The sequence below is a fragment of the Ursus arctos genome, unplaced genomic scaffold (genome assembly GCF_023065955.2).
Source record: "Ursus arctos isolate Adak ecotype North America unplaced genomic scaffold, UrsArc2.0 scaffold_36, whole genome shotgun sequence".
NCBI classification, from domain to species: Eukaryota; Metazoa; Chordata; class Mammalia; order Carnivora; family Ursidae; genus Ursus; species Ursus arctos.
In genome coordinates, this window is record NW_026623050.1 from 7623635 (window position 1) to 7651349 (window position 27715).

At 42.1% G+C, this 27715-nt stretch overlaps 1 protein-coding gene across 7 annotated transcripts in view; it reads left to right on the top strand.

The window, feature by feature from the left end:
* The first annotated feature begins 15359 nt into the window (after positions 1 to 15359).
* The window catches only part of MGA (MAX dimerization protein MGA), a 164664-nt gene continuing 152308 nt past the window's right edge, over positions 15360 to 27715 (top strand). For 4 of the 7 annotated variants that reach the window (XM_057306240.1, XM_057306249.1, XM_048218423.2 and 1 more), the window contains exon 1: positions 15662 to 15751. The gene's annotated coding sequence lies outside the window, so the exon portion shown is untranslated. Of the gene's footprint in view, positions 15460 to 15661; positions 15752 to 15965; positions 16161 to 27715 lie in introns of those variants that run through there. The other 3 variants (XM_057306243.1, XM_057306259.1, XM_057306246.1) reach the window with 3 other exon arrangements.

Here is a 27715-nt window from a genome sequence, read left to right on the forward strand (position 1 = left end):
GTGACCCATGAAATATGCGTAGAAAATAAGGAAGGAAGTTTGCAGTTTTAATCAATGATAAAGCCCAGTGTTGCCATGGTCCCCAGCCCTGGGAAGAGCTGTGAGCTGACTTCCCGGGTTTCCTCTGCAACATGCCTGGGAGTTCAGAACTGGGGAGATTAGCAGAGCCCAGTGGCTTTGCTGCACTCCTGCGCCTCCGCACAGAGTCCCCTGTATCATAAAGGTTGAGATGCCGACAACTCTCTGAAGACAGTACACTTTATCTCTTTCTTTCTTTAATTTTCCTACTCGTTCTGCTTTGTGTCCTCTTTTGTGGACACTTTTTTTTTTTTTAAGATTTTATTTATTTATTTGACAGAGAGAGAGACAGCCAGCGAGAGAGGGAACACAAGCAGGGGGAGTGGGAGAGGGAGAAGCAGGCTCCCAGCCGAGCAGGGAGCCCGATCGATGTGGGGCTCGATTCCAGGACCCTGGGGTCACGCCCTGGGCCGAAGGCAGACGCTTAACGACTGAGCCACCCAGGTGCCCCTTTTGTGGACACTCTTGACTCAAAAACACTTTCTCTGTTCTTTTCACTAGAGTGCTGCAAAGATCGGATCAGCTCTCATAAAATGCTTTGTGAATTGCAAATTACAACACGTATTAACTGTGATCGCTGTAATCTAGGACGAAGTTGCTTTCTCAACATACAAGCTTGTTATCCCTCATTCTGAAAGGGTGATATTGGTATGCTTTCAGAATTTCCTTATCTCCTAGGTCAGCAGGAAATGTTAACGAAAATTTGGAAAACCACTGCTGGATCACTGGGGTTGACACGAATCCTGTCCTCTCAGTCAGTCTTGTTTCTGGCTCTATGGACAATGGTCTGCCTTGCGTAGTCACAACTCACGGTGTTGCTCTCCATGCAGTTAGGCAGGTGTTCTAGGACCAAATTCCCCACGAGCTATGAATTCAGGCTCTGCATACCCATTTAGAATAAGCCTACTTGGGCCCAGAACATCTGGACCCCATGTAGATATTGAATGTGTTTATGTGCGTCAGGGGCGTGGACGTGAAATTTCTATAGAAGTAAATAACGGAGTAGCGAGGAGGGCTTTCTGTAGGATTATGGGGAGATAACTCTAAGCCAATAGGAGAGTAGAACAAGGTGACTGAGAAAACAAGAGCTAATTTCTGGAAGAAATGTAAATACCAAAATCTACATAGCTAAGCTGTGACTAAGAGGGAATAAACATGACGTAAACACTCAAAAAGAGGGTGTTAGCCTGTCCAGGAGCAAATGTAACAGGGGAAAGACAGACTTTTATAATCTGTAGGAATCTTCTGGAAAAGACATGAAGAGAGCTTAAGTTTCGATGGCATGATCACAAGTCATCCTCAATCTGTGATTCGTTGGCACATGTAGGCGCATAACCTCTATCTCAGATTAGAAACAGTCATCAGAACGCTGCCTTCTTCGGCTCCAAGAGAGTATTTGCTGATAACGTGAGGAGCCGCAGGGACTGGGCCTGGATAACAATGGTTACGTTGTTAATGGAATGGTTTTGATGGTCTAAACTGTCTGCTTTAGTGTCAGGCACTGCTGATCCTTCCTGAGCCTACAGTTAGAGACTCAAGACTGTAGACTTCTTGTCCCAGTAAAGGACTAGATGTTGCCACTCCTCTCTCTCATGTCTGTCCACAAAGAACGAAGTAAGTCCAAAGGTACCCATCAGTCCCCCGGAACTGACCTCTGCTGGAGGTCTCTCAGTTGCCCACAGTTTAGCTCTTTCCCCCTCACCGTAAGGACTTAGTTTTCCCTCTGAGTCCGCCAGGAGGAGTCAGAGAGCGTGCCCGCCTGGGTGATGGGGGGGCAGCCTTGCTTCCCTGGGGTGTGTAAAACTTCCCCCCACTTCCTTCCTCTGACAGCAACTACAGAGGTTAGTGAGCCTCAAGTTTGTCTCCCAGAGTGGGGAGGAGAGAAACGAGGGAAGGGAGACAGCATATCAAAAGGCACTTCCAAAATGAAAATGATTTCTGTAGCACATGGTGCTACCGAGGGAGAGGTGATGACAGCCTCCTCCCATTTCAGGAACAGTTCCCAGAGTGGTCCGTAGGCGGATTCACATGACACATTCTTAAACCCAGTTCCATTCTGTGCTGTGTTTGCTCCTTGTTCGCCTCTCAGGAACAATGGATCCCTACATCTTTGTATCTGAGTTTGATTCCCAACTGGCTGTGTCGCTGAACATCTAGGCTGCCCGGCTTGTAACGTGTTTGTGCCAGTGTTTATCCTTTTGAGTCATGAAATCTTATCAAGCCAGCTCCGCCTGTTCATGGGAACCGGAATGTTGAATGGTGTGTAGGTCCACATGTCAAGAGAATTATTATTAAGAAGTTGCTAGTTCTTCACAGTGTTTCGATATGAAAAAATACTAATGCATATTGTTGGAGGAAGTAATAGCCATGAGGCAAATTTGCCTGGAAACTCTTCTGAATCCAATTTGCCTTCCTGTGAAACACAATTTGGGTTGTGGCATTTTTTGATTGATGTCTCTATATGAGGAGGTTTTTGGCTTTTTAGCGTTGCTGCTTTTCTGTTCTCACTGCTCTAAGAATCTTTGCCAACACACCACTGACATTTGAGGAAGAGAATGGAGACAGTTTGGTTTCTTGTAAATTCTTCTGTTTCCTTGGTGATGTAAATAATTATGGAACATACAAAAAGTTTTTTAGCAAATCCAAATATGGTTTTGAAAAAGCAGGTCTGTTACCTGTGGTAAGGGCTCCGGGAACAACCTCGGCAATTTCCTCTTTAACTCACTTTAAATTAGAAAATCTTCCCTGAAAGGCAGGGCCTACGGAGACCCGCATTCTAATGGCAAAAGAAGATGTGCACTTTATGAGGTTTGGTAAAATCGTCCAGGCGTGGTAGTGGCTTCAGGCCCCCGCTCTGACAGGACAATTCCCGGCCATCTTCGGCGGTGCTAGGAGACTCCTGTCCCCTGGGCAGACCCAGAGCCCAGGAACTCGAAAGGAAAGCCTGAATCACCTGCAACTGAGTGAGGAATGACACAGATCTCGGTTGCAGATCTTCAAGGGGAGAGGTTCTGTTTGCAGGAGAAAACAAGCGACTACCACTCGGGAAGAGCTCTGACTTTCGGGGCGTCTGGGTGCCTGACTCCGTTATGTGTCTGCCTTCCGCTCAGGTCATGATCCCAGGGTCCTGAGATCCAGTCCTGCGCAGCGCTCCCTGCTCAGGTGGGGGGCCTGCTTCTCCCTCTTCCTCTGCAGCTCCCCCTGTTTGTGCTGCTTCTCTCTCTCTCTCTCTCTCTCTCTCTCTCTCTGTCAAATAAACTCAAAACAAACCCAAAAACAAAGGAAGAGGTCTGACTTTCACAGCCCTCAGTAGCATATTTTTCACGCTGGCTCTTGTCAAGTTTCTTATATTCATCAAGTCCCCAGTTTCCCTTTTTCCTTCCTTTCTCACCGCTTCCTGTTGCAATCTTGGCAAATTGCCCTCCTCCCGTCACACCTCATGGGTAGGAACATGAGCTCTGCTGTTTATTACCCTTGTCGTGTTGTTGAAGTCACTTGCCTCCTCAGTGACGTCAGCCGTAAGTGGGGATAACGACAGAACCCACTTTGGGAGCATGCGCGTTCCCTTGGAGGATGAAATGCGTTAACGTTTACAAATTGTTGAGGCCAGTGCCATGGCGAATGCTTAGTAAATGTTAGCTCTTAATATCACTGAGAAGACAGAGGCCGATACTGCGGACTCCTCTCTACCTCAGAAAAACTCCACTCCCTCTCCGTCCTTGCGTCAGCGTACAAGGCTGGCTTATCGTCCCGGTCTGCACCGTCCACCTGGGTCTGGACTCCATCCTTTCCTATCTCCTCAAGGGAACCTGTTGCCTGAATTGTTTCCTCCCTCACATTTTAAATAGATTCCTTTTTCCTTGCTCGCTTTTCGTATTCTCCAACAGGCTCAGGTCTCTCCTCTTTTGAAAAAGGGCTCCGTATGACCCCACTCTCTTTAAGCTCCTGTCCCCTTGCTCCCCCTCCTCTCACTGCCAAATCCGGTGTGCCTCCATGTCTTCATGACGCATCCTCTCATTCTTCCTCTGCCGTCTGGCTCCTTCCCCCCGCCCCCACCCTCAGTGGCTGTGTCCCATGGTCACTCATCTCCAGACTCAGAGGACTGCTCTCGGGTCCTGTCCTCTGGCTTCTTCCAGTGGTCGGTATTGCTGACCATCCTCTGCTCCGAGGAGTTGTCTCCTCTCTTGGCCTGTGTGCCAGTCTGTTGTGCTGTGGCTCTTCCTCCCCTGTGGCCTCACTGTCTAATGCCTTTTACACGTTCCGTTTCGGTCTCTCTGCGCCTCAGTCGGAGGCTTGGAGAGAGGGTCCACGTGCAACCTCTTCGTCTGTCTCTATACTCTTACCCTCTTATCTCCTCTTTGTCTCACGCCTTACCCCTATTTCTCTAAGCATGGCTCCTTCCTCAGTCTTTGCAGCCTCGTCACACATCATGCTTGCTCTCATTCTGGTTTGCCTACACTGAACTTCTTCTAGTTTCTGGAAGGTGCTGTGGCCTGTATGACAGAGGACTTTTGTTATTGGTGTTGTTTCACTCGCACTCGTCTTTATCCTTATTGTAACCTCTTTCTCTTTTTAATATTGAGATGTAATTCACAGACTGCAACATTTACCTTTTAGAGTAGACAATTCCGTGGATTTCAGTGTATTCATAAAGTTGTGCACTCATCATCAGTATCTCGTTCTAGAACATTTTCATCACCTCAAAAAGAAACTCTATGCCCATTAGCAGGCGCTCCCTTTCCCCCTCCCTCCTGGTGATTAATAGTACTTTCTGTCTCTATGCTACAGGCTTTTACACATGCTATTCCTTTGCTTAGGAACTTTTCCCTCCCACCCCCTAGTCAACTTCTTTTTTTTTTTTTTTTTTTTTTTAAGATTTTATTTATTTATTTGACAGAGACAGAGACAGCCAGCGAGAGAGGGAACACAAGCAGGGGGAGTGGGAGAGGAAGAAGCAGGCTCCCAGCAGAGGAGCCTGATGTGGGGCTCGATCCCAGAATGCCAGGATCACGCCCTGAGCCGAAGGCAGACGCTTAACCGCTGTGCCACCCAGGCACCCCCCGCTAGTCAACTTCTACTCTTCCTTCAGCAATCAGTGCCAACTTCCTTGAGCAGGTCAATTCCTCCTGCTGTATATATTTCATAGGAATATGTACCTCTTTGCAGTATTTATTATAAATTGCAATTTTATATTTATTTAAAGAATTCTTTGATTTAGATCTGTCACTTCATAAGTCTCATGAAGGCAAAAACTATATATTTTTTGTGGGGCAGGGGGAGAGAGGCATTCAAAAATGAATACAGTTTGGGCACCTGGGTGGCTCAGTGGGTTAAGCGTCTGCCTTCGGCTCAGGTCATGACCCTAGAGTCCTATTATCGTCCTGCATTGGGCTCCCCGCTCAGTGGGGAATCTGCTTCTCCCTCTGACCCTCCCCCTCTTTTTTTTTAAACAATTTTATTTATTTATTTGTCAGAGAGAGAGAGAGAGAGAGAGAGACCATGTGTGAGAGCACAAGCAGGGGGAGCGGCAGGCAGAGAAAGAAGCAGGCTCCTCTTTGAGCAAGGAGCCTGATGCGGGACTTGATCCCAGCACCCTGGGATCATGACCTGGGCCGAAGGCGGTCGCTTAACCAACTGGGCCACCCAGGCGTCCTGACCCTCTCCCCCTTATGCTTTCTCTCTCTCACTCTCTTTCAAATAAATAAATAGAATCTTTAAACAATGAATAAAATTCTGTATCTCCATTTATAACACCGTTTCACTTGAATGTAATAGTATGACACCCAACATGGCTAAGACAAAATTCATTATTTCTCCCCAAACCAATTCCTCCTTCATACTTACCCATTTAATAATGCTTCCTCATTCTCTAGGGTACACAGGCTCAGTTTCTCAAAGATATTCAATTCCTTCTCTCTCTTCTCTCCAACATTCAAATCCTTAAGTCCTCTGGATTCTTTTGTAAGTCCTTAATGCTCAGTAAATATTTACTGATGATGACTGAATTTTGGAGATATCTGGAGTGGAGGAAGTGGCTGCAGCCATGATGTTGGATGAGCCTTTAGCGACTGCCAAAGGGGTGCGAAAGAGAGAGCGGGAGAGAAAAGCAGGTAATGGAGGATGGCGGTGAATGGAGACTCAAGAGACACCTATACTACAGAAGGCTGGAAAAAACCAGTAAAATAATAAGAGGAGCATAAGGAGCTCCTGGCTAATGTATCGTAATTCATTCATCATTTACTCAGTATTTACTACCTGCCCAGTAGTTAGATTACGGTGACACAAAAATGAATCAGAAGTTGTCTCTTTCCTGAAGGAAGTCAGAGTCTAGTACAGAAACATGTAAACAAAAATTTACACTAGAATGTGGTATTATAATAAAATATTCACAAAGTGTTCTTCGAGCAAGAGCAGGTGACTAAGACTGTCTCAGCACAGGGATGGGTAAAGGTGGGTGTCACAGGATGACTGGGACTTTAACAGTCTGAGATCAGGAGTGACGTGCTGGGAAGACGGAACAACCTCAAAGAGCCTGGGCCCATGTGGAATAGCAAGTCATGTTATTTAGCTTTAGTGTAAAAGGTGGGAAGGGACTATCCTGGGAATTCAGGCTGGGACTCCCTGGTGAAGAGTCTCTAAGCAAGCTGAGGGCCTTAGTCTTTATATCCTAGTTAATAGAGTCATCAAAGTTATTTTTTTTACATCAACTTCATCAAGTATAATTTACATACATTATAATATATAGATTTCAGGTCTATGGTTCAAAAATTTTGATATATATATCCTTATAACTGCTACCCCAATCAAGATATAGAACATATCCATCAGGGGCGCCTGGATGGCACAGCAGTTAAGCGTCTGCCTTCGGCTCAGGGCGTGATCCCGGCGTTGTGGGATCAAGCCCCACATCAGGCTCTTCTGCTATGAGCCTGCTTCTTCCTCTCCCACTCCCCCTGCTTGTGTTCCCTCTCTTGCTGGCTGTCTCTATCTCTGTCAAATAAATAAATTAAAAAAAAAATCTTAAAAAAAAAAAAAAGAACATATCCATCACTCCTGAAAATCCTCTTGTGTTTTGCAATTGATCCCCCTTCTTCCCCAAAGCAACCATTGATAAGATTTTTCTATTGCTATATGTTTTGGTTATTTACTGATACGTAAAACACCCCCAAACCTAGTGATTTAAAACAATAAAAATCATTTACTGGCTCATTGATATTGCAACTTAGTCAGGGTTTTGTGGAGTCAGTTTGTCTCTGCTTTCTTTCTGTGACATCAGCTGAGATGGTCTGAATGAGGCTGGAGAATCCACTTCGAAGATGGCTCACTCACATGGCTGGCAAGTTGGGATTGGCTCTTGGCTGGGAGCGCAGTTAGAATTGCCAGTAAGGGACCTTGTTTCTCTTCCACGTGGTTGTTTGGACTTCCTCACAGCATGGGCTCCAAGAAGGAGGAAGTAGAAACTGCTGGTCCTTTCAACAACTAGACCCCAAACTGGTACAGCATCATTTCTGCCATATTCTATAGGTCAAAGCAGCCATGGGGTGCCTGGGTCACTCAGTTGGTTAAGCAACTGACTCTTGATTTCACCTCAGCTTATGATCTCAGGCTCATGAGATCAAGCCAAGCCCTGCCTCAGGTTCCATGCTGAGCTGGAGCCTGCTTAAGACGCTCTTTCTCCCTCCCACTCATGTTCTCTCCCTCTCTCTCTTAAAAAAAAAAAAAAAAAAAAAAAGCAGTCACAGAGCCAGCCCAAAATTCAAAGGGGTGGAGAAATAAATCTCACTTTCCAGTGAGAATAGTGGCAAAGAATTTGGGCCATCTTTTTTTTTTTTCTTTTTAAGATTTTATTTATTTGAGAGAGAGTGAGAGTGAGCAAGCATGAGTGAGGAGGGGCAGAGAGAGAGGGAGAAGCAGACTCCCGCTGAGCACAAAGCCCAATGAGGGGCTTAATCCCAGGACTCCAGGATCACGACCTGAGCCGAAGGCAGACGCTTAAACGACTGAGCCATCCCGGTGCCCCTTGGGCCATCTTTATACCAGCATATCATAGAGTAGTTTTGTTGGTTCTAGAATGTCATATAAATGGAATCATATAGTGTGGATTATTATTTATCTGGCTTCTTTTGTTCAACATGTGTTTTGAGATTCCTCCATGTTGTACATACATCGGTAGTTCGTTCTTTTTTATTATTGAGTAATGGTTCACTGATGATCAATCTGTTTATCCATTTTTCTGTTGATGGACGTTTGGGTTATTTCTAGTTTTTGTTTATTATGAATAAAGTTGGTATAAAAATTCTTATACGACACTTCTTTTTTTAATCTTTAAGTTCTTTCTTTTAATTTAAATTCAATTAACATATAATGTATTATTTGTTTCAGGGGTACAGGTCTGTGATTCATCAGTCTTATAAATACAGTGCTCATTGCAACACATATCCTCCCCAATGGCCTCACCCAGTTACCCCATCCCTCTACCCCCCTCCCCTCCAGCAACCCTCAGATTGTTTCCTATGATTAAGAGTCTCTTATGGTTTGTCTCCCTCTCTGGTTTTATCTTGTACGACACCTCTTTTTGAAGATAGATGTTTTCATTTCTCTTGAGTAAATACCTAGAAGTTGAATTCCTGGGTCATAGAGTAGGTGTATGTTAAAATTTTTTAATTTAATTTTTTAAAAGCAATCTCGGGGCACCTGGGTGGCTCAGTTGGTTAAGTGCCTGCCTTCAGGTCAGGTCATGATCTCAGGGTCCTCGGATCAAGCCGAGTCAGGCTCTCTGCTCAGCAGAGAGTCTCCTTCTCTCTCTCACTCTCTCTCTGTGCTCTCTCGCTCAAATAAATAAAATCTTGAAAAAAAAAAACAAGGAATCTACCAACCTGGGGTGGGGAGGACTTGAACTCATGACCCCAAGATAAGAGTTACATGCTCTACCGACTGAGCCAGCCAGGAACCCTGGTATATGTTAAAATTTAAGAAATTATCAAACCACTTTCCAAAGGATTGTACCATTTTATACTCCCAGCAGCAGCGTATGAGAGTTTCAGTTGCTCCAAATCTAGCCAACACTGGTTATTGTCAAGGCTTTCTAATTTTAGACATTCGGGGGGAGTATGAGTGGTATCTCACTGTTGTTTTAATATGTACTTCCATGATAATAGTATATCGCATCTTTTCATATACTTATTAGCCGTTTGTAGATATTTTTTGTTAAGTGTCAGTTCAAGGCTTTTGTCCATCTAAAAAAAATACTGTGTTGCTGTCTTGTTATTATTGTTATTAGGGGTTCTTTCTATGTTCCAAATATTTGTCCTTTGTCAGATGTCTGTATTGTGACTACATATTAATGGAGTGGAAGACAATATTATTAAGGTATTAGTTATTCACAGCGATGGAGTTAATGCAATTCCGATTAAAATACCGGAGGTGGGGGTCATAGAAATTGACAAGCTGATTCTAAAATTTATGTGGAAATACAAAGGACCTAGAATCGTCAAAATAATTTTGAAAGGGGTGCCTGACTGGCTCAGTTGGTAGAACATCTGACTCTTGATCTTGGGGTCATGAGTTTGAGTCCCACGTTGGGTGTAAAGATGACTTAAAAAAAAGCCAAAAACCACTTTGACCTCGAGACTTATTATACAGCTATAGAAATCAAGGTAGCATGGCATTAGTATATGGAAAAATAAACAGGTCAGTCAACAAAATAGAGTCTAGAAATAGACCCAAACATATGTAGTCAATTGACTTTTGAAAAAGGATGTCGTGGTAGGCATCCAGTGATTTCTGCCTCCTGGTATTCATACCCTTATGTGATCTCCCTTGGAGTGAGGGCTGACAGAAGTAACAGATGTTACTTCTGGGATTAGGTTTAAAAAAGACGCTGGCTTACATCTTGGGCACACTGTTTCTCTCTTGGGTGGCTTGCTACTGGTATAGAGATAGCTGACGTGTTGTAAAGCAGTCTTGTAGAGAAACCCATGGGGCAAGGGATCAAGGTCTGCCAGGAACCACATGAATGAGCTTGGAAGCGGGCTCTGCTTCCCTTGAATCAAGCCTTCAGATGAACTGCCGCCCTGGCCAATAGTTTAACTGCAACCTCGTGAGAAACTTTCCTGCAGAGGCACCCAGGCAAACTGTGCCCAGATTCCTTAACCGCAGAAACTACCAGATAATAAATATTTGCTGTTTAAACCTACTAAGTTTTGGTGTAGTTTGTTACACAGTGATAGATAACTAATACAGATGCCAAGGTAACTCAAAGGGGGAAAAATCTTCAACAAATAGTGTCCAATCAACTTGATATTTTTATGGGAAAAAAAAATGAACCTCAATGCCTACCTCATAACATACACTGATATTAATTTGAGGTAGATATTAGACCTAAATGTAAAAGCTAAAACTGTCATACTTCTGCAAAAAAACAGGAAGAAAATCTTTACAACTTTGGGTAGGCAAAGATTTCTTAGATAAGGTACAAAACTAACCATTAAAGACAAGGTCAATAAATTGGACTTTATCAATGGTTTTTAAATTAAGGCATTATATGATGAGATCTGTGCTTCAGAAAAGTAACATAAACCTGGGAGCAGTCTAAATGGCTGTGTCTCTGTCTTTGTCACACACACTTACAAATGCTCGATACTAGTATTCATTGGAAATGGTCAAGTTCAGTGAAGTTGAAATGGTAAATGAGAATCAGACACAGCAGTCTTAGCTTATATATTCATTCATTTCTTCCTCCTGTCAAGAGACATCTGCTGACTTTTTTTTAAAGATTTTATTTATTTATTTGACAGAGATAGAGACAGCCAGCGAGAGGGAACACAAGCAAGGGGAGTGGAAGAGGAAGAAGCAGGCTCATAGCAGAGGAGCCTGATGTGGGGCTCGATCCCAGAATGCCAGGATCACGCCCTGAGCTGAAGGCAGACGCTTAACCGCTGTGCCACCCAGGCGCCCCTGCTGACTTTCTTTTTTACAAATGTTGTGCTGGGGACTCCTGGGTGGCTCAGTCGTTAAGCTTCTGCCTTCGGCTCAGAGCGTGATGCCTGTGTTTTGGGATCGAGCCCCGCCTCAGGCTTCTCCGTTGGGAGCCTGCTTCTTCCTCTCCCACTCCTCCTGCTTGTGTTCCCTCTCTCACTGGCTGTCTCTCTCTCTCTCCGTCAAATAAAAAAAATCTTTAATTTTATTTATTTAAGAGAGAGAGCGAGAGAGAGAGAGACAGAGAGCACGAGCGGGGGGAGGGACAGAGGTAGAGGGAGAAACAGACTTCATGATGAGCAGGGAGGCCGATGTGGGACTCCATCCCATGACCTCAAGATCATGACCTGAGCCGAAGTCAGACCCTTAACTGCGCTACCCAGGCACCACCTTGGCCCATTTTTTAATCGAGATTTTGTTGTTGTTGAATTGTAGGAGTTCTTTGTTTATTCTGGATATTAAACATTTATCAGATGTATGGTTTGTGGATATTTTTTCACTTGCTGTAGTTTATGTGCCAGATACTTCAAGACGCTGAGAATACAGAGGAGGCTTCTACTCTCATCTCGGGTAGAGGCAGAAGGGAAACAGTCAAACAAATAAGGTCCTTTGAGATAATGAGAACTGCCATAAGGAAAATAAGATGGGGTGAGGGGTGTATGGCTGGCTCAGTTGGAAGAGCATGGGACTCTTGATCTCAGGGTCTTGAGTTCAAGCCCCATGTTGTGTGTAGAGATTATAAATAAACTTAAAAAAAAAAAAAGGGGTGATAAAATAGAGATGACCAGTGGGTGGAGGCAGTCTCCTTTAGATAGGGTAGTCAGTTAAGACTACTTTTCTCTTAGAAAGTTACATTTGAGCTGATGAGAATCACAGAGAAGGATCCATCCACATGGATGGACCCCAGGTTGAGGGCACAACCGAATGAAGACCATAAAGTAGGGATGATAATAATGATCAAGAGTGCACAAACCACAACAACGATAAGGAGGTAAGGGCCAGATCGGTTAGGTTCCTAAACAGTGTGAATTTTACCTTAAGTGAATATGAAACATTGGCCATTTTCAAAGAGAGGAGTCACAAGATCTAATATTTTAAAATATTGCTGGTCTGTGAAGAATGACTATGTAGTGAGGGGATTTGAAAAGCAAGATTCCAATGATTGTTCTTTCTTCGGGCTCTTCTTTTATATCACAATCAGGCAGTTGTCCTCCACATTCTCTTAGGTTTCTAAATTTATATCACATCATGGGCATTGGCAATTGGAGTCTTCCTTAACAAAATGGACTTCAAGCAACTTCCTCCATTTCTGTATCATTCACTGTGTGCTAGGTTACGTGCGCTGACAATCCCAAATCCCAGTGTCTCAAAACAATGTAAGTTATTTCTTGTTCATACTACATGTTCACTCTTAGCTGGCTGGGGGTATCTGCTCTGTGTCATTCATTTTATGGGACCAAGGCTGATAGAGTAACCACCAGCTGAAAGCATTGCTAGTAGCTGTGGCAAAAGGAAAGGGAAAATGGGTAATTGCGGATTGGTATTTAAACCTTCTTCCTAGAACTAATACATGTCACTTCCATTCACATTCATGGCCAAGTGAATAGTTACTCCTAACTTCAAGGGAGCAAGAAAAAACAATTATATCATGTTCTAGGAAGTTGGGTGAACCAGAAATATTTGAGAATAGCATAAATATCTACAATTACTTCCAAGATCACTACTAATACTCTTCAGCACTCAGTAAAATATCTGTCCAAAACATCCAGACTTTATAACTTCCTTTATTATATAATTAGATATATTCGTCTGTATTAAATAATTTCACTCATTCTTACTAAGAGCATTCCCTGCGTAGAACTTACAAACCTGTTAGTGGTCTATTGTAAAACAATATAGATGACAAGTTTTGTATTCTGAAATCAACTTTAACATGCTATTATCATTATAATGAAATCTCTATTATTTGTAGGGTCTCATAAAATTAAGGGTCGAACCAATGAAATGGTGTAAGAAATGGAAAGCAGGGTTTGGACTTACAAGATGTTTAAGCATTGGAAGCAGCAGAACTTTGTGACCAGTTGAATGTGGAAAACAGATAAGAAGGAGCAGTGAAGGATAATGGAGGTTTCCTAGACTGGAAGACTTCTTGGAATGGTGGTGTCATTGCCCATGGAGGGGAATGCAGTAGTAAGTGGTGTGTGGAGTGAAGGGTTTGAAAATTAGTTTGACTTTGGAAGTAGTAAATTTCAGATGTCTGTGGGAAACTCTGTCTTAGCTAAATCCTCTTTTTGTTAGAAATGTCTGAAGGTATTGGAAAAGAAACCACTGGAAGGAGACTGGGAATGGAGCATCTAAAACATTGTGTTATGTAAGTGAAGAGTGAATTTTGAGGGTGTCTTTACTCTGAGGTATGTAAATGTAAACAACTTTTAACCTACTTGAAGCAAAGGCACAGGTGTCCCCTCCATTCTCTATTTCTGTATCATCATTATTTTACTTCGGTAATGTCTACAGTTCAGCATTTTAACATGTTAAGAGAAAAAAAAAACTTGAAATGAAGGCAGGAGATAATGTAACAATATGCACCAACAGATGGGCAACAGTCACCAAAGAGTCTAAAAAAGATCTGCAGTGTAAGAATCTGTTAGTGTGCCTCTAGCACTGTCTAGGGGAGAAACAGAATAGTGGAAAAAAAAAAGAATTCAAGAGTGTGCGGTGTTGGATAGAGTACAGGATGCTGGTTAGAATACAACCTTTACCACTAACTAGTACTCACAATTACAGAATGCCTCCTATGCATCAGTGACTGGTGTTTTAAATAATTTTATCTCAGAATCATCATGACAATCCAAGACTAGGGTTGGCCACAGTTGGCAGTTAAAGGAGCTGAGGCTCAGAAAGTTAAAAAAACCTGTTCAAGGTCAAAGTAGAGTAAATGAGAGAACTGCAGGTTCACCCAGATGGGTCTGACTTCTAGGACTGGGCTCTTTCACCTATAGCCGATAGACCCCAAACCTAGCGGTGCAACATAATCACTTGGAGAACATGTTAAAACACATTTTCCAGTTTCCCATTCAAGATTGGTTTAGGAGATGGTCATATTAGAATAGTACTTTGCTCTCATGGCTGTTGTTAGGATTAAATGTAATCAAGTGAAGTTCAAGTTTAACATAGTTATGCTTATAATTTAAAGGTTTTATTTATTTTTTTTAAAGACTTTTTACAAAAGTAATCTCTACATCCAACATGGGACTCCAACTTACAAAGGTGAGTTCAGCAGTTACATGCTCTGCGCATTGAGCTAGCCAGGGGCCCCTTAACGGTTTTATTAAATGTGATCAACTGATTCCCTTTCTTTTCTTTTTCTAGTCAGAAAATAATTTTCTGACTATTAATCAGGCTTATCAAATATCTTAAAGCCAGAAAACTGTGCCCAAAACTGTGTGTTTTGGCTCAGTAACCACATTACGAATTAATACATTTAATTTCTAGTTAAAAATCGGCACTCTTGTGAGTCTGACCAGTGCTAGTCAAATTCCCCAAGCTTATCATCCCTTTGTTAACTGAAAAAAGAGCTTTGAAATCAGAATAGCTGAGGAATGGAGTTCAAAGCAAAAGAGATATGAATTGTTCTAATTGGTGGCTTCATGGGAGTAAAATATCTGGGTTTGGCCTGTAGGTCGGTCTGTGAATATCGCAAAATTAACTCATTCCGATCTAAGAACACCTTTTCTCACCGTTAGCAGGTGGTATTTTTCTCGGGTTCAATATACCATAGCTAGAGCAGGTTGAACCAGAAAATATAATAGGGCCACATCTCTGGACCTTTTAAAATACCTCCTGCTTCTTCCACCCCCACTTTCACCAACAATAGCAGTAAGGTTACCATGAAAAGTCTGGTCTTCTATCCTAAGAGAAACTCCACTTATTTCCACTTCCTAGTGGGGTTTGTAGTTAAGTTGTATTTAAATTAGCATTCTTTTTCACTAACCATGAAAGGCTGATAGTTTCATTGTAGGCAAATACTCTTGCTGTTTTTTTGCCATATTCACAAAGGCACTCAACAGGCACTCACTAAATGCTTGCTTCAGGAAGAAAGGTTAAGCGGTGTCCCCAAGACCACACAGATGAACAAGTGGGGGAAGAGGCACTGAAAGTGCCTGTTAAATCCAGTGACACTCCCATAATTACTCAAACCTCCCCACTCCCAGCCCAAGAACCCGGCTTTCAAGGGGACATGAAAGGAACACCCCGGAGGTGAGAGCCAGGAAATCGGGAGAGGTGCTTTTCCCAGCATGCTCTGCAGCACACTGAGGGGCGCCAGACGTATCCCGGCGTGCATCGGGGAGCGCCCAAGGGCGATGGTTCCCGGCTCCTGGAGAGGCACGCGAAGTTAAACCGGTAGGTGTGAGCTTACTTAGTTTTGAGACCCGGCTTTCTCGTTTCCCCTTTATGAATGTAACCCCAAAGCGGCAAAAACGGAGGTCCTCTAACTACCCTCCCTTTCCGCGTGCGAACGACTTTCGGCGCCGCTTCGAGCACCGTGCCAGGTGATTAGCGGTTAGGGGCGGGTCTGAGATGATCACGTGACCCAACCTGGCAGCCAATGACTAGCCGGGTGGTCCGGCAGCGCGAGGATTCCGGGACCCGTGAGCGGCGCGGCGCGTGGGCCCGTTCCGGTCGGCCCTGGCAGGTACGCGCAGGCGCCCTGGTTGCCACGCGCCCCGTTCGTCCCCACGCGCCCAGTGGCGTGTACTTGGCGCGAAGTGTTAAGAGTCTGTTTGGGTGTTTTTGTGGGGGGGGGTAAGGGGAAAATGGGGGGGCAGTGGCATCACGTGGATGCCACAGCCAATCGCAGGCTGAGGCGCACCCACAGCTTTCCCCGGCGCCCCGGGGTGCGACGTGTTCAGTGAGGTTCGGCTCAGCCCTCACGGTCTGAGCGCTTTTTCGAAGCGCGTGTGCGGCCTGCAAAATCTGGGCACGGGTTTTCGTGGCGTCCTGCCCCGTTGTGAGCACGGACGACAAGTTCTCGGCAAAATGGCTGCTGGAAAGAGTCGCCTAGCAGGGGGAGCGCTGGGGCCGCGTGAAGGTCACATGACGAGGTTGGCAGCGCGTGCTGCTGGCGCGGGGAAGGGGGAGGGAGGTAGGGAAGAGGCGTGGCCAGTCACGTGCCGTCGACTGCGCCGACCTGTGGTTTTCTCTAGTGTCCTTGCTGCGGCGTGATCCGTCTGCTTTTACTCCTCCCACCTCGAAGCGTGGCAATCGTCGGCGAGAGGCTGTGTGGTGTGGTGGAATGAGCTGTGGTCTGGGAATTAGAGGACCTGGGGTCTAGGCCTTTGGCTACTTTTCTAATGAGCAAGTCCTGTTGCCACTCTCGGCCTCCATTTTCTCATTCCATATTAGTTATGTGTAGGATTTTTAAAATCCTACCCTCTGGTATGTGACCTCTACCTAATCCCAATGTCACGCAGATAACAAAAGAATAAGGACGAAATGAGACAAGTCCATGTCCCCACAAGAAAAACCCACACTGTATCCCCCCCCATCATTACAGTGATGTGGGAAACCTGGAGATAATGTCTTATATTCTGGGCATATCTGTCCATATTTATCGATTGCATTTATACTCTGTCTTTCCACTCTGTCGTTTGAAGGGTATTCTGGCTTTTAGAGGGCTAGTCTCTGTGTGTTTCCTGGAAGAAATTAGATAAGTAGTATTGTCTATTTCTGTGGAGCTGGGGGAAACAAGTAGTTAAGAAGGGATTTGCTGATGCTCCGTAAAGGCTGTGACTAGAAGGACCTAGAAGTTGTCCTCTCCACTGGGTGGGCCAATATTTGTAAAATTTTTGAGCCTTCCTTGCCCCCGACCTTTGATGTTTTTCATGGTGTCCTGCTCCCAACTCCAGCCCTTCATTTTGTCAAGGGTTAGGGCTTTAGTGAAATGAAGCAGCCATTATGTATTTTTCATATCACTGCTTATTTTGTGTGCTACCCTTTGATGTATCTTAAAGGGCCTTTGAATTTGGTGGGAACACAATCTGGAAAACATTTTTTGAGTAAGCATTATAACAATACTTACCACTTTCGAACAATTATGTTAAAATCTTTCTAGCTTAATAGTTTATATGTCTTAATTCATTTAGTTTTGTTAACGAAGCTATGAGGTAAGTACTATTATCTCCATTTTACCAAAGAGGAAAATAGAGAAATGAAGTAAGTTGCGTTAGCTTCTGTGGCTGATAATTTCACATAATTCCAACCATAATGCCTTTTGAAAATTTGGCAGAATGATTCCAAAGTTCATTAGGAAGAATGAATCTGTAAAGTAAGAAAGGTTTTGAAAGAGTAGTGTGTGTGTGTGTGTGTGTGTGTGTGTGTGTGTGGTGGGGCGGGAACTTGTCCTAGTGAGTATACAAATAAAGCTATGATAATCAAAGCAATGAGTAGTAACTTTGGAATAGAGCAGTGGTAGAGAATAAATTTAGAAATATTTGAAGCTATTTAGTATTATAAAGGTGGTTTTTCACATTAGTTGAGAAAGAATTTCAAAATTGTGTTGGAACAATTGGCTGTTTGAAAAATAATAATAAAATGGAATCCTACCTTAAAATGTAAGTAAAATAAAATCCAAGTGAATTAAATAGTTAAATATAAAATGTGAAGTCAGCAGGCACATGGCTCAGGTGGTAGAGCATGCCATTCTTGATCTCGGGATTGTAAATTCAAGCTCCACGTTGGGCATAGAGATTATTTAAAAATAAAATCTTTTAAAAAATGTGAAGTCAGAAAATGACCCCTTAAAAAAAATGGGTAAACATTTTTCCGGTCTTGAAACGGGATGAGCTGTTCTGAGCATAACTGTAAAGGCAGAATCCATAAAGGCAGATATTGTTTGAATTACTGCATAAAACAACCTGTAATTGGCAAAAGCATCGTAAAGTTAAAAGACATTTATTCGCTCAGTATTTAACATATTTATTGAGTGCTTGCTTACTGTGTGCCAGGCAAGTTTTTCAGGTGTAGAGTATCCAGTGATGAGCAATGCCAGGCGGGGCCGGGGGGGGGGGGGTTTGCACCATGGTTGGACTTAGCAAGTTTAATGACTTTAATATCTACTAGATGGGCTAAAGATATGTGAATAGGTAGATCACATACATAGAGAAATAAAAATAATCAATAAAGATACAGATTCATTATTTTTCACTTATAATCAAGTAACACAAATACTCCCTCCCCCCTCCCCATTCTTGCCAGATTTGGATGTACATAATAAAGTGTTAATATCGTATTGGCATAGGAATGAGGAAATTGGCACACTCATACACTACTCTTAGTGGATATTTACATGTGAACATCCTCTTTGGAGGGTGTTTTGGCTATACGTTTTGAAAGCATTCAAAACCTATATGCCCTTTGACTCAGCAGCCTTTCTTGGTTAAGGCACTAATTCGTAAGTTTGGAAAGATGTTTATTAAAGAGTTGATTTTATTGTATTTTTTAAGAATTGGAAAAACTTAAATCTTAAATAATGGGGGTTGGTTAAATAAATGCGGTACTTTTATAAAGCATAATACTTTGCAGCTAGTAGCCATAGTATAGATTTCTACTGATTGCTTGGAAAGCATATTATATATTTTGTCAAGTAAAATGTGTAGGAAGATTGTGTTTTTGTAGGACTGTACGTATATGGGTCTAAAAGTCTAAAATTTACATAAAAGTCTAAAATTGTATACATCAAATGTAAACTAATGTTGATTTTATTTGAGTGGTAGGGTTTTTGGATGAATTTAATTAAAAAACAGACTTTTTAAAAAATTTTTATTTATTTATTTATTTTTTAAAGATTTTATTTATTTATGTGACAGAGAGACAGCCAGCGAGAGAGGCAACACAGCAGGGGAGTGGGAGAGGAAGAAGCAGGCTCCCACCAGAGGAGCCCGATGTGGGACTCGATCCCGGAACGCCGGGATCACGCCCTGAGCTGAAGGCAGACGCTTAACGACTGCGCTACCCAGGCGCCCCCAAAACAGACATTTTTTAGAACAGTTTTAGATTTATAGAAAAACCACAAACATGATATAGAGTTCCCATACACCCATCCAACACCCAGTTTTCCACGTTAACATCTTATGTTAGTATAGTAGATGTGTTATAAAGAATGAACCAATAAATACTGATACAATGCGATTAACTAAAGTCCTTAGTAATAAGATTTCTTTAGTTTTGGGGCGCCTGGGTGGCGCAGTCGTTAGGCGTCTGCCTTCGGCTCAGGGCGTGATCCAGGTGTTCTGGGATCGAGCCCCACATCAGGCTCCTCCGCTGGGAGCCTGCTTCTTCCTCTCCCACTCCCCCTGCTTGTGTTCCCTCTCTCGCTGGCTGTCTGTCTCTGTCAATTAAACAATAAAATCTTAAAAAAAAAAAAAAAAAAAAGATTTCTTTAGTTTTTATCTAATGTCCTTTTTCTTTTTCTTTCTTCTTCTTCTTCTTCTTCTTTTTTTTTTTTTTTTTAAGATTTTTATTTATTTGACAGAGAAAGCGCGAGAGAACACAAGCAGGGGGAGCAGCAGGCAGAGGGAGAAGCAGGCTCCTGGCCGTGCAGGCAGCCCGATGTGGAACTCAATCCCAGAACCCTGGGATCATGACCTGAGCGGAAGGCAGACGCCCAACTGACAGCCACCCAGGCGCCCTTAATGTCCCTTTTCTGTTCCAGGATTCCATTCAGAATACCACAATACTTTTTCTTTTTTAACGTACTAATGCTTTATTTTTATTATTTTTTTAAAGTTTTTATTTAAATTCCAGTTAGTTGGGGTGCCTCGCTAGCTCATTTGGCAGAACATGCGACTCTTGGTCTCAGGGTTGCGAGTTTGAGCCCCACATTGGGTGTAGAGATTACTTAAAAACAAACTCTTAAAAAAAATCCCATTTAGTTAACATACAGTGGAATATTAGTTTCAAGTGTACAATATAATGATTCAGCACTTCCATACAATACCTGGAGCTCATCACAACAAGTGCACTCTTTATTTATTTATTTATTTATTTATTTATTTATTTATTTATTTATTTATTTAACACAGAGAGAGAGACAGCCAGCGAGAGAGGGAACACAAGCAGGGGGAGTGGGAGAGGAAGAAGCAGGCTCCCTGCTCCCCTGGGAGCCTGATGTGGGGCTTGATCCCAGGACTCCGGGATCATGCCCTGAGCCGAAGGCAGACGCTTAACGACTGAGCCACCCGGGCGCCCCCCTTTTTTTTTTTTTTTTTCAAAACAAGTGTACTTCTTAATCCTCATAATTTATCCCCATCCCCCCACCTCCCTCCCTCCTGGTATCCATCAGCTTGTTCTCTATAGTTAGGAGTTTGTTTCTTGGTTTGCCTGCCTCTCTTTTTCCCCCTTTGCTCATTTGTTTTGTTTCTTTTTTTCCTTAATATTTATTTAAGTAATTTCTATATCCAGTGTGGGGCTCGAACTCAACCCCGAGATCAAGAGTCGCATGCTCCACAGACTGAGCCAGCCAGGCACCCCTCATTTGTTGTTTCTTAAATTCCACATACGAGTGAAATCATATGGTATTTTTCTTTCTCTGGCTTATTTCACTTAGCATTCTACTCTCTAGCTCCATCCATGTTGTTGCAAATGGCAAGATTTCATTCGTTTTTTTATGACTAATTTTCCATGGTGTGTGTGTATATAACACATCTTCTTCATTCATCAGTTGATGGATCCTTGGGCTGTTTCCATAATTTGGCTATTGTAGATAATGCTGCTATACTAATGCTGTATTGTTTGAAATTCCAGGGAAGAAGGTGTGAGGGAGGAAAAGGAAGTGAGGTAGGGAAAAAGTGAAGACAAACAAGGGATGTATTATCAAGATTGCTGTAGCTTCATTGCAAACAAAGCTGGTTGCTTTATCTTCCAAGGCATCTCCAGAGAGTTCATATGAAGCTGTTGCCTTTCAGAACTGTCTATTACACAGCCACAATACTTTCGGTAATTATGTCCCTTTGGGATCTTCTTGGTTATAATAGTTTCTCAGACTCTTTTTTGGCATATGAAAATTCATTATGTCAGGTTTTCACCATCCAAAGTTATGGTCTTGGTTTTTCCTTCTTGCCTTTGTGTAAGGCCAAAAGAGAGACGTTGGCTATTTTGACAACCTTAAAGTAAACTCCAGGAATGTCACTGACAGCATGACGTTTACAACCAAATCCAACAACTAGAACCTCATCATTTTCCTGAATAAAATTCAGACAACCATCATTGGGTACAAAGACTGATTTTTTTGCCATTCTTGATCAGCTGGACCCCGACACACCTCCTGATGGCAAAATTTGGGTGCTTGGCTTCAACCCCTACTTTTTTTTTGCACAATTCCCTTTGCATGGGAAACGCTTCCAAAAGGGTTGGCATTCAGGACTGTGCCCAAATGATCTTTCTTCTACTGTTTATCACGTCACTTGTATCTCAGTCGGTGGCTACAGAACGTCCTTGCAGTAGGAGACTGCAGCACTTGCTCATCCTGCCAGTGCCACGTGCCTGACAAAAGAGAGCGCAGACTTTAGTTTTGATAACCTTGACAGTTTTGGGGAGTACTAGTCAGTATTTTATAGCATGTCCCTCAGTTGGGATTTAATATTTTTCTCATTAGTAGACTGGGGTTAGAGTATGTACTATAACATGACTTGTTGCTCTTGGTGGTGACCTTCATCACTTGCCTGTGAATTTGTTTTTTAAATGTTTGCTTTTCTATGTTTTTCTTTTTCTTTACTTTTTCTTTTTTCTTTATTTAAAACAAACAAACAAACCCCAGGGATGCCTGGGTGTCTCAGTTAGTTAAGCATCTGCCTTTGACTCACGTCATGATCCCACAGTCCTGGGATCGAGTCACGCATCGGGCTCCTTGCTCAGTGGGGAGCCTGCTTCGCCTTCTGCCTGCTGCTCCCCCTGCTCCCACTGCATGTGCTCTCTCTGGCTCTGATAAATAAAATCTTAAAAAAAAAAAACAAAACAGCCCTAAACTTGTGTTACTTGCAATATAAAAAAAATTTGCAATATAAAAAAATATAACTTTCTTGGCATGTCTGTCCGCCTTTATCAATAGCATTTATGATAAGTAGTACATTGAAAATTCTGATAACATAGAGGATAATGGAAGTTATAGTCAAAGAAAAACAACTGGACAAGTTGCTGACAGGGCTAATTATAGAAAGGAATTAAAGGCTTTAGTATAGTATAGCTTGTTTTAACAGTCTTTAAACTGCTTTAGCTCTCTGTTCTAGGAAGAATAAGCCTGGTAATCATGAATGTGATATAAATCCAAAAGTAGGAAAGCAAATTCAGTTATGCACAACAAGATAAAAATATAAGGTAGATTAGACCAGTTAGGTAATTTTGTTCACTCAACAACAAATAATTAATGAGCCCTATTGAATGCCAGGTATTATACCAGGGCTCGGGATTGAGCAGTGAATAAGACAAAGGCCCTGTTCTCATGGAATTTACACTCTAGACAATAAACTAATAAATAATATGATTTCAGATATTATCTAAGTGCTGTGAAGAAAATAGTATGAGAGGGTCGTGAGTGGTGTGGTGGGTTTGGTGGTTCTCTTAGATAGGTTGTCAGGTAAGGTTTCTCTGAGGTAACCCTTGAGCATAAAGAGAGCTGAATGATAAGGAACATGCCAGGCCAATGTGATGCATTTTCAAGTGGTGAGAGAGAGTACTAATGCAGAGACTCTGGGGTGAGAATCAGTTTGCCCTTTTCGAGGAAGTGTAAAAAGGCTAGTGTGCTATAGTTTGGAGATTGCTGGGGTAATAATTTGAAGTGTTAGGAAATGATACTGGGTAGTGGGTGGTCTCAGATGGTATAGGGTCTGGTAGATCAGAAGGGCCTTGGATTTCATTCTGAGTGTGATGGGATGCATTGGACAGTTTTATGAAGAAAAATGATACAGTCAAATTTATGTTTTATTTTTTAAATTTATTTTTTAAATTTATGTTTTTAAAAGATCACTTTGCTGTAGAGACAAGAGGGGCTGTAGGAGACCATTTAGGAAGTCACTGGAATGGTAAGCAGAAGTATGGTGGCTTGGATCCGGGAGGAAGTGATGGAGGCAGTGAGAAGGGATCTGATTCAGGGTATATTTTGAAGGTGGAAGCAATAGAGTTTGCTGATAGCTTAGTTGGAAGTGAGAGAAAGAGGGAATCAAAGGTGATAACAAGGTTTTTAGCTAGAGCAACCAGTGCCACGTACAGAGATGAAAACTGGAAGGAGCTAGTTTGGGATTTATTTTATTTGTTTATTTTTAAAAATTATTTATTTGATAGAGAGCAAGAGAGGGAACACAAGCAGGGGGAGTGGGAGAGGGAGAAGCAGGCTCCCCGCGGAGCAGGGAGCTCAATGCAGGGCCCAGGACAGACACCTAACGACTGAGCCACCTAGATGCCCCTAGTTTGGGATTTAAAATGAAGAGTTTATTTCTATTTATTTTAAAATATTTATTTATTTTTAGAGAGAGAGAATGGGAGGGAAAGGGCAGAGGGAGAGAATCTCAAGCAGACTCCCCACTGTGGGGGGGGGGGACTTGGGGGAGAAGAGAGAGCATCATTTTTTTTTTTTTTAAGAGAGAGCATCTCAAGCAGGCTTGATCTCAATGACCCTGAGATTATGACCTGAGCCGAAATCAAGAGTTAGATGCTTAACCAGCTGAGCCCACCAGGCGCCCCTAAAATGAAGAGTTTCATTGGATAATGTTGAGTTTGAGATATCACTAGGTATCTAGGGATAAGTATTGAGTAAGCAGTTGACTGCTTAAGTCTGGAGCTCAGAGAAAAAGTCAGGGCTGTGAATATACATTTGGAATATCATTAATACATAGTGTTTTAAAACCATGAGTCTGGTAAGATCAGGCAGGAAGTAAAGAGGGCCAATGCCTGTCCTGAGACTCAGTTGAAAGCATGGACAGAAGAATAGGTTACACTTAAATTTCTTTTGTATCTGCAGCAGCACAGTATTTACAGAGCTGTGTCTATATGGTGTAATATGAAATCGTGCCTTTGAGAGGATTTTAATATGACCTAGGCTCTTTTTTCTTCAGGTTTTTGTCACTGCCTACCTCAAGATTTCCACTTTGTGTCCATTACCTGGGGGCATAAATTCCAACTTTCATAGCTTTCATACCAGACCCATCGATGTCTAACTCTCCCCTGCCTCTTTATCCTCTGTCTGCCATGCCAGGTGTGCTCGTTTGTCTATAGCTCTGCCTTTGCCAGGAATATTCTTTCTCCCCCTCTTCTTGCTCTTTGCCTCAAACTCCTACTCAAGCCTTCAATGTCCAGCATAGATTTGGTATGTAATTTCTCCAGATTTCGACAGATAGAAGTTGGCTCCTCACTGCATGGTACTTCCTCAGCTCTGTTGGTCATACTTTAATTTATAGCAGAATATAAAATCAGTTGATATTTTGACTGGTTTTCTTATTCATGTTTTTCCAGGGCTTAGCATGTGGTAGATGTTCAATCATAATGCTTTGAAAAAGTTTAGTAGTTTTGTTTTGGGAGAATAAATAATTACAACTAGATCTTAACACAATCATATGGACTGGTGGCTGAGATTTTTAGGATTTTTTTTTTTTTTTTTTTTTTTGTTTAAAGAATTTTATTTTCTCTCTCCAGATAGGATACAAGTTAAAAGTTTTACAAAGTTTTACGAAGTTTAACCATAATCCTGGATTCTTCAAAATGGGCAAAGGCCTCCAGACAGTCCTCAGGTTACACAAAACCCTTGAGACTGATTCAACCAGAACAATCACCCTTTCTCAGGAAAGCGCAGTGTCCATTTTTTCCAAGAAGCCTTGTATTCCAGCTCCACAGTTGAGAAATTCCTGTTGCAGGACAGACTGAACCAAGCACATCAGGCTGCATCCATCTATTGCCCCGTGGCTCACAGGGCTCCCAACCAACATCTCATGCCTGGTCCAATCGAAGTCTGCTTTCTGCCAACCATCTACCTCTGAGATGAAAAAACAAACATGAGCTCCCATCAGCTAGATGCCCAGGGAGTGGGGGGCAAAGGAGCTGCTCAAGCTGGCATATCAGACAGAAACTGGCTTGAGATTTTTAGGATTTTTTTAATGGCGAATGTTTGGTTTTAATATTCGTTGTGATAGAATTTAGCTAGTATAAAGTTTAATGAAATGAGGTCAGTTAGGGGTCTTAGTTCAGAGACATTTGAGGGATGTTTTCATCTTTAGGACTGAATAATGCTCATTTCTTTGCAGGCGAGCTATTATAATGGATTTTTCCTTCACTTGCCTGCTTTTCCACCCACCTTCTCAGTAGTCAGGAATTCTATTTTAACATTAGATGTGTACTTTGAGCTCTTTGCTGGAGAAGAAGCCTAATGTTATGAATCCAGTGGAATCAGCAGTGCTCGCCCCGGGAATGTCCTTTAAACTGTTGGGTAGAGGAGGGGCTTAAGGGTATGAATTGCAGGTGTGAGGGTTTCAGTCTGTGAGCTCAAAGTAGGGTTAATTATTTTGTCACTCAATTTTAAGCATGTATTGAGCACCTACCATATATGGGCAGTGTATGGAGGTGCTGTGGGGGACACACAAAAGAAATAAAAGACCTGGTTCCCTGCACACGAATCCCCGACAGTTCAGTGGAAGAACTGAAACAACATTAAAAAAGAATTTAATCTTAACAAGTGGTGTATCATTAAGTGCAAAGTACTGTGGTATAAATCAAGGACTTTGCATTTCTTTAAACACACAATTGTATTCTCAGGGTTATATGCGGTCTTCTATCAATTTTCAACATTTTGACTTGATTTTCAAGCTCTGCATTTTCTCCTATCTTTTAACATTTTTAGTTTCATTAAAATATTGATTTGGCCATTTGTTCAATGTGATGAAAGCCCTATGGAGGAAGAGAGTGCCTTGCCAGTACTTGCATTCAAGTATGTTATTCTTTCATGTCTATAAAGCAAATATGTAATTTGAAAAAGTAGAATGTCATTTTTCCTTTGCAAGTGTGACAGAGGCATGCTTTCATAGTTTAGCTGTGTGTAGCTTTTCCTAGACATTTCTACCTGAGGGTGGGGGAGAAGAGTATAGAACGTACAAAGCAAATGTTGTGTGCATATGAATAGGAGTTTAAAAATACTGAGTTTTGTGTTTGGGTTATAAAAGCAGCTTTATAATTCAGATTTGAATATTTGAAAAACATGAATAAGCACAAAGAAGGAGATAAATTTTTTTGTTTTTTTTTTTAAGATTTTAAGTAGTCTCTACACCCATCATGGGGCTTGAATTCACAACCCTGAGATCAAGAGTTTCATGTTTGACTGAGCCAGCCAGGCGCCCCAGGAGATAAAAATTTTTAATATGCTATCACTGTTAACCATGTTGATGCTTCTAGGCTTTTCTTAAATTTAAATTTTAGCTTTATTTATTTTTTAAGGCCTTTTTTTTTTTAAGTGGGAAGTTTTTTTTTTTTAGTAAATGAATAGCTCAGATACCTTTAAAAGCAAGTGGATAATTGTCTTTACATAAAGTTTATCTGATCAGATTACTTTCTACACAGTTCTTCAGTGGCTTCTCATAGTAAATGGAATCAAGTTGAGACAAGTTCAGATTCCTTAGCTTAGCACATTAAGCCTACTACCTTCTGGTTTATCTCATTTGCCATGTGTCTTCCTCATACGTATTTTTGATTTAGCCATACTAAATGTACTACTCTCAGGCCTCTATACAAGGGCTTGGTAGACTTTTTCTGTAACGGGCACGATAGTAAATATTTTAAGTTTTGGAGGCTTTATTGTTTCTTTTTTTTTTTTTTTTTTTTATTTATTCGACAGAGATAGAGACAGCCAGCGAGAGAGGGAACACAAGCAGGGGGAGTGGGAGAGGAAGAAGCAGGCTCATAGCGGAAGAGCCTGATGTAGGGCTCGATCCCATAACGCCAGGATCACGCCCTGAGCCGAAGGCAGACGCTTAACCGCTGTGCCACCCAGGCGCCCCAAGGCTTTATTGTTTCTGTCATAACTATTTGACTCTGCTGTGGTAGCATGAAAGCAGCCATAGACGTTATGTAGACAAATGATTATGCTGTGTTCCAGGGAAACTATGGACACTGAAATTGGAATTTCATATAATTCTTGCATGTCATAAAATTTTATTTTAATTTTTTAAAAAAGTTGAAGCAATCTCTGTATCTGATGGGGGGCTCGAACTCAAGACCCTGAGATCATGGGTCACATGCTCTTCTAACCGAGCCAACCAGGTACCCCTATTTTAACTTTTTTTCAACTTTAAATTTTAACTTTTTTTCCCCCCACATTAAAAATTGTGAAAACCATTCTTAATTTGTGGACTGTACAAAAACCTATGGCAGCACATGGCATACAGGGCTGCAGTGTGCTGACCCTGCTGTAGACTACCATACTTGCTGTGCCTCTGTCGTATTCAGTACCCCCCACCTCCCATTTTCTTCCCTAGTATGACTGGCTTGCTCAAAACTACTTTAGATGTCATAGTCTCAGGGAAGTCAGAATTTGTTTTAGATCTTTTTTCTGTTGATTGGAAGTATTTTTTTTTTTTTAAGATTTTATTTGTTTATTTGACAGACAGTGAGAGAGGGAACACATGTA